The sequence below is a fragment of the Pelophylax lessonae genome, assembly GCF_965119305.1.
Source record: "Pelophylax lessonae genome assembly, chromosome: 2".
NCBI lineage: Eukaryota > Metazoa > Chordata > Amphibia > Anura > Ranidae > Pelophylax > Pelophylax lessonae.
The window spans coordinates 425,001,036-425,009,210 of NC_138769.1; the positions used below are offsets into that span (position 1 = coordinate 425,001,036).

General features: G+C 48.1%; 1 protein-coding gene across 4 annotated transcripts in view; it reads right to left on the reverse strand.

Annotated features, from left to right (window-relative positions):
- Positions 1–1,118, reverse strand: part of AKAP1 (A-kinase anchoring protein 1) — a 156,927-nt gene extending 155,809 nt beyond the window's left edge. The window contains exon 1 of one of the 4 annotated variants that reach the window (XM_082245276.1): positions 901–1,118. The gene's annotated coding sequence lies outside the window, so the exon portion shown is untranslated. Of the gene's footprint in view, positions 1–526; positions 643–828; positions 848–900 lie in introns of those variants that run through there. The other 3 variants (XM_082245279.1, XM_082245277.1, XM_082245278.1) reach the window with 3 other exon arrangements.
- Positions 1,119–8,175: the final 7,057 nt, after the last annotated feature.

Genomic DNA, 8,175 nt, shown 5'->3' on the forward strand with positions numbered 1-8,175 from the left:
GCAATTGCAACCTAGGATCCTTCTCTTACTTTGCTTAGAGAAAATGAGGTAACGTTACTTGTAGCTAACTACAACACCCTAATTTGGGTAACACAAGTTACTAAAAATAGAATCTTAACCAAAATTTAAAAAACGATCCTGGAGAAAACAAAAGTGAGCAAAGGTCAACCTATACATGATGGGTGTAGAATAAAAGTGCAGTGAGGACACCAAGGACCCTAGCACCCATGGCAGACCGCTGATCACCTGTAGAGCTGAGAAAGGGCGGTGATGACCTTTGATAGAGAAGACTAGGGCGAGTTGGGGTGACCTTGGTGGAAGCACCTCAGGTCACACATTTTCAGCACATGGAAAGAGCAACAAGAACTTATAGCCTGAAGGTTATATGGTGACCTCACTGTCCTGGGCTGTCTACAGAGGACAAAGACAAGGCAGCAAGTTCACAGCCAGGCTCCACACACACTCTGCCAGCACGTGCACACACAAACTTCCATATATACACCGATATATATACACAGGAGCAAACCAGAATAGCTTCCATGATGGCAGCGTCTATTTATAGCCTCCAGGCCAGCCATGGCCGCTCGGTGACCGATGACTGCACACACAGCGCTCTCCCGGTTTCCCTGGACTGACAGGCGGCCACGTGACCTCCGCCCGGAAAAATCTCAGCCGCCAGCTCGTGGGATTGGCTGCGCTCCTCCGCTACCCACAAGGACGGCGGCTCAGGCATGAGGTCACGGACAGGGCACGAGGGAGAATACCAAGCAGCGGCCACACGCTAAGCACCCAACACGTTTTCACCGCACCACCAAGACAGCCCCGCACCGTGAAGAGCAGAAGGCCCCGACACCCCCGTAAGTTCTTCCTCACACAACACGCAGGCCGCCAACAACTCACCTAACCCAAGTGCTTGTGGCTACTACTCAGTTCACCGTCTGAGGGGCGGCGAAAACGGCGAGGAGGCGGAGCATGACGGTTCCTCTGCACGCCCCGACCAATCAGTAGCTGGGATCGTCACTGCGAGCGAGGCAGGCTAGGAATAAAAAGAAACATAACACACGTTAGTACGGGAGCCGTGCCGGGGTCGATGCAGTGCGTCAGTAGGCACCCTCTGGATGACGTCGCTTCCTTTGGCCATCCCGCTTTCCATGTGGGAATGTATGGGAGAAGTGCGGCTGTGCTGTACTCTCATCATGAGGAGACCAGCCATCTGCAATGGGACTGCTGTGCCTATGGCTCTACTTCATACTTAGCATTGCCAATTGCTGGATACGTTTACTACAAGATGGGGATGCTCTAAAGCTGGATACACACTATAAGACTTTTTCCTTCAGATTTACCTTTTCTATGTAGTGCAAGGGCCTGCCAGATTGCATACAAATTGAAAGTGTTTAGGTTTGACCTCATATTATATGGTTTTGGTAAATCTAAAGGAAAAAGTCTTCAGAAAATCTTATAGTGTGTATGGCCCATTAGGCTTCATTCACACCTGAGCATATCCGCTTTTTTTGCAGGCAGGCATTGCCATCTAACAAAAACGCTTGTAATCTGCCAAAAAAAAGAAGTTAATGTACCTGAGCTTCAGGCTTTTTGCTTCAGGCGACAAAACGCTCATATGTGAACAGGGGCCATTGAAATGAATGGGATTTTGCTTGTTGGGTGTTTTGAGACTTCAGAGATGAGCGATTTATGAGCTGAAATACGCTCAGGTGTGAACAGGGCCTAAGCGGTGTTCCAGCCTCCCCCCTCCAAAAATTAAAAGTCAGCAGCAACACATACTGTACCTGTTGACTTTTAATATTAGGACACTTGCCTGTCCTGGAGTCCAGCAATGCTGCCACCGCCATTGCCGGTAAGGGAACCCGGTAGTAATGTCTTGCGGCTTCACTGGCGGGTGCCTGCTGCGCATTCGGGTTGGCTCGGCGGCGGGGGGAAGGAGGAGGGGGCCAAACTTCCAAGGGACAGCGCCACAACGCCGTTTTCCAAAGGTGGGGAAGGGTACCTGTCAAAAACAGGTACCTGTTCCCCCTCCTCCCCACTGAAAGGTGCCAAATGTGGCACCGGGGGGGGGAAGCAAATGAGCAGAAGTTCACTTTCGGGTGGAACTCCGCTTTAAGGCTCCATTCACACTTGAGTGTATCAATTTCAGGCTTTTTTAGGCATTTTTTGCAGGTGTTTGGAGGCAAGTATTGACATCCAACAAAAACGCTTGTAATCTGCCATAAAAAAAGCTCATGTACTTTTTTGAGCTTCAGGCAACAAAACACTCATATGTGAACAGGGACCATTGAAATGAATGGGATTTTGCTTGTTTTGTATTTTGAGACTTTAAAGATGAGCGTTTTATGAGCTGAAATACGCTCAGGTGTGAACAGGGCCTTAGGGTCGGTTCACACTAGGGCGACACGACTTCGGGCGACTAATGCTGTCGCCCGTGCACCGTGACTTTGGCACGGCTTGCAACGACTTCACATAATGGAAGTCAATACAAGTCGCTCTGACTTTGCAAAAAAAAGGTGCAGGAACCTTTTTCTAAGTCGGAGCAACTACAGTCGCTCCTATTAGAACGGTTCCAATTGCACAGCACGGTCCGCTACTTGTCAGGCGACCAAGTCGCCTGACAAGTCGGAACAGTGTGAACCGGCACTTACAGTCTCATTAAACCCTCAGCGTTGTTTAGTATAGCACATCAAACTAGGGTTGCCACCTCATCCCCCTAAACCAGAACACACATTGATTACACAGGTTCTGAGGCTGATATAATGGACATAAGGCACTAAGTGAGTTTAACCAGTTCTGGACCGGAAGATTTTTCCCCCTTAACCACTTGCCGACCGCCGCACGACTATATACTGCGGCGGTCAGCCCCTCACAGGCAGAGTGACGTATCGGTACGTCACTAGCCTGGGAGGGTCTAGGGAGCGAGCGCGTGCCGCCGGCGGCGCGCTCCCGCGTGGTCACGCACCAGTCCCCCCCCCCCCCCCGCGCGCGTGTGACCAGCGGACCCGATGTCCGCCGGTCACTCTGCGATCGTCGGGGGAGAGGGAGAAAGGCAGGCAGCTTGTGTAAACAAGCTGCCTGTCAGTTCTCCCTGTGTAGAGACACTGATCATACGGTTCTACTATGTAGAACCGTAGATCAGTGTAACTACACCTCAAGCCACAGCCAATCACAGTTAGAATCATGCCCCTAGGGACACACACAGCCCCTCCCTCTCAAATAAAGTTAACCCCTTCACTGCCAGTGTATTTTTACAGTAACAGTGCATATATATAGCACTGATTACTGTAGAAATGTCACTGGTAATCCCAAAAGTGTCAAAAATATCAGTCAAGGGTCCGATCTGTCCGCCGCAATGTCGCAGTACCGCAAAAAAAATCGCAGATCGCCGCCATTACGCGTTAAAAAAACAACAACAAAAATGACAAAAATCTTTCCCTTTGTTAGTAAACGCGATAACTTTTGCGCAAACCAAACAAAATACGCTTTTTGCGATTTTTTTTTTTTTTTTTTTTTTTACCAAACATATGTAGCATTAAACAAATTGGCCGAAAATGTTAAAAAATTTTGATTTTTACTTTTTTTTTTTTGGGAATTTCATATAAAAAAATGTGAAAAATATTGTTATTTTTGCAAAATTGACGCTCTTTTTTTGTTTATAGCGCGTGATCAAAAAATCGCACAGGTGATCAAATACCACCAAAAGAAAGCTCTGTTTGTGGGGAAAAAAGGGCGTCAAATTTGTTTAGGTACAGCGTCGCACGACCGCGCAATTGTCCGTTAAAATCACGCAGTGCCGAATCACAAAATACCCCCTGGTCAGGAAGGGGGTAAAATCTTCTGGGGCTTAAGTGGTTAATGACCAGGCCATTTTTTGCGATTTGGCACTGCATTATTTTAACTGACAATTGCACGGTCGTGCGACGCTGTACCCAAAAAAATTGAAGTCCTTTTTTTCCCCACAAATAGAGCTTTCTTTTGGTGGTATTTGATCACCTCTGCTAGTTTTATTTTTTGCGCTATAAACAAAAAACAAGCAACAATTCTGAAACAAAAATAGTATTTTTCACTTTCTGCTATATAACATTCCCCAAAAAAAATTTAAAAATCAAATTATTTTGATCATTTTAGGCCAATTTGTATTCTGCTACATATTTTTGGTAATAAAAATCCCAAGTAGGCATATTTTGATTGGTTTACAATCCAGGGTAAAGATTTTTGACATTTTTATTTATTACTAGTAATGGTGGAAATCTGTACATTTTAGTGGGACTGTGACATTGAGGTGGACAGATCGGACCCCTAACTGACATTTTTGACACTTTTGGGGGGGACCAGTGACATTACTACAGTAATCAGTGCTAAAAATATGCACTGCTACTGTACTAATGACACTGGCAGGGAAGGGGTTAACACCAGGGGTGATCAAAGAGCTAAGTGTGAGCCTAGGGGTTGTTTTCTAACTGGGGGGTGGGCTTGTAAATCAATACAGAGACCTGTGTTCCTAAATAGGAGGAACACAAGAGCTTGGCATTGATTACTGAGAGAACTACAGGCTGCTGTGTTTACAACAGCAGACCACCGTTCTCTCTCCCTGCTGGCAAGTGGGCGCGCGAGCCCCCAGAAACGCTCCTATGGACCGCCAAACAGGTACGAAAATTCGCAGGAACCTGCCGCCATGTAACTGTGGCAGCTGGTTGGCAAGTGGTTAATTACCACCTTAACCAGCCACAGAATGTGTGCCCTGGTTTAAAGGAATGAGGTGGCAACCCCACATCAAACACAATAAAATAAACATCCCCAGTAAACTGTTAATTTTTACCCCAGCATGTCTAGTATACAACTTTAAATGCTTAGGCTCTCTCAGTGCTGCTTCCCTGAACTTGTGTTTTTTACAGTGGACCGTGCATTCTTCAGTCAGTCTGTCAGCTTGGAGAGGGCAAGGGGAGGGGAGTGCCTTGTCATTCTAGGCCATTAGACTTCAAACTTTGGCCCGGGGGCCAGATGAGGCCCTTTGCTTGTTTTTATCTGGGCCTAGGGGCAGTATTTCCCCCCCCCCCACTGTCAGCAACAGTGGGGGATGGTTCTTGCCACTGACACCAATGTTGGGGCATTATTCCTCCCACTGATCAATGATTGGACCCTATTCCTCCCAATGATGGGGCACTATTCCTCCCACTGACACCAATGATAGGGAACTGTTCCTCCTACTGACACCAATGATGGGGCGCACTTCTTCCCACTGAACCCAACAATAGGAAACCAATGATAGGGCACTATTCCTCCTACTGACACCAACGATGGGACACTATTCCTCCTACTGACACCACCGATGGGACACTATTCCTCCTACTAACACCAATGACGGGGCACTCTTCTTCCCACTGATCCCAACAATAGGGCACTAGTTCTCCCACTGGCACCAATGATGGGGCACTATTCCTCCCACTGATACTAATGATGGGACACTATTCCTCCCACTGACACCAGTGATGGGACACTATTCCTCCCACTGACACCAATGATGGGACACTATTCCTCCCACTGACACCAATGATGGGACACTATTCCTCCCACTGACACCAATGATGGGACACTATTCTTCCCACTGACAGCAATGATGGGGCACTGTTCCTCCTACTGACACCAATGATGGAGCACTCATCTTTCCACTGACACCAACATTAGGACACTATTCCTCCCACTGACACCAATGATGGGGCACTATTCCTTCCCACTGACACCAATGATGGGGCGCACTTCTTCCCACTGAACCCAACAATAGGAAACCAATGATAGGGCACTATTCCTCCTACTGACACCAACGATGGGACACTATTCCTCCTACTGACACCACTGATGGGACACTATTCCTCCTACTAACACCAATGACGGGGCACTCTTCTTCCCACTGATCCCAACAATAGGGCATTAGTTCTCCCACTGGCACCAATGATGGGGCACTATTCCTCCCACTGATACTAATGATGGGACACTATTCCTCCCACTGACACCAGTGATGGGACACTATTCATCCCACTGACACCAATGATGGGACACTATTCCTCCCACTGACACCAATGATGGGACACTATTCCTACCACTGACACCAATGATGGGACACTATTCTTCCCACTGACAGCAATGATGGGGCACTATTCTTCCCACTGACACAAATAATGGGGCACTATTCCTCCCACTGACACAAATGATGGGACACTATTCCTCCCACTAACACCAATGATGGGGGCACTATTCTCTGCCACTGACACCATTGATGGGGCACTATTCCTCCCACTGATATCAATCATTGGGCACCATTACTCCCACTGACCAATGATTGGACACCATTACTCCCACTGACCAATGATTGGACACCATTATTCCCACTGACCAATGATTGGACACCATTACTCCCACTGACCAACGATTGGACACCATTGCTCCAACTGACACCAATGATGGGGCACTATTCCTCCCACTGACACCAATGATGGGGCACTATTCCTCCCACTGACACCAATGATGGGGCACTATTCCTTCCCACTGACACCAATGATGGGGCGCACTTCTTCCCACTGAACCCAACAATAGGAAACCAATGATAGGGCACTATTCCTCCTACTGACACCACCGATGGGACACTATTCCTCCTACTGACACCACCGATGGGACACTATTCCTCCTACTAACACCAATGACGGGGCACTCTTCTTCCCACTGATCCCAACAATAGGGCACTAGTTCTCCCACTGGCACCAATGATGGGGCACTATTCCTCCCACTGATACTAATGATGGGACACTATTCCTCCCACTGACACCAGTGATGGGACACTATTCATCCCACTGACACCAATGATGGGACACTATTCCTCCCACTGACACCAATGATGGGACACTATTCCTCGCACTGACACCAATGATGGGACACTATTCTTCCCACTGACAGCAATGATGGGGCACTATTCTTCCCACTGACACAAATAATGGGGCACTATTCCTCCCACTGACACAAATGATGGGACACTATTCCTCCCACTAACACCAATGATGGGGGCACTATTCTCTGCCACTGACACCATTGATGGGGCACTATTCCTCCCACTGATATCAATCATTGGGCACCATTACTCCCACTGACCAATGATTGGACACCATTACTCCCACTGACCAATGATTGGACACCATTATTCCCACTGACCAATGATTGGACACCATTACTCCCACTGACCAACAATTGGACACCGTTGCTCCAACTGACACCAATGATGGGGCACTATTCCTCCCACTGACACCAATGATGCGGCACTATTCCTCCCACTGACACCAATGATGGGGCACTATTCCTCCCACTGACACCAATAATGGGGCACTATTCCTCCCACTGACACCAATGATGGGACACTATTCCTCCCACTGACACCAATGATGGGGCACTATTCCTCCCACTGACACCAATGATAGGGCACTGTTCCTCCTACTGACACCAATGATGGAGCATTCATCTTCCCACTGACACCAACATGAGGACACTATTCCTCCCACTGACACCAATGATGGGGGACTATTCCTTCCCACTGACACCAATGATGGGGCACTATTCCTTCCCACTGACACCAATGAGGGGGTACACTTCTTCCCACTGAACTCAATAATAGGACAACAATGATAGGGCAATATTCCTCCTACTGACACCAATGATGGGACACTATTCCTCCTACTGACACCAACGATGGGACACTATTCCTCCTACTAACACTAACGATGGGGCACTCTGCTTCCCACTGATCCCAACAATAGGGCACTAGTTCTCCCACTGGTACCAATGATGGGGCACTATTCCTCCCACTGATACTAATGATGGGACACTATTCCTCCCACTGACACAAATGATGGGACACTCTTCCTCCCACTGACACCAATGATGGGGCACTATTCCTCCCACTGACACCAATGATGGGGCACTATTCCTCCCACTGACACCAATGATGGGGCACTATTCCTCCTACTGACACCAATGATGGGGCACTATTCCTCCCACTGACACCAATGATGGGGCACTATTCCTTCCACTGACACCAATGATGAGGCACTATTCCTCCCACTGACACAAATAATGGGGCACTTTTCCTCCCACTGACACAAATAATGGGGCACTATTCCTCCCACT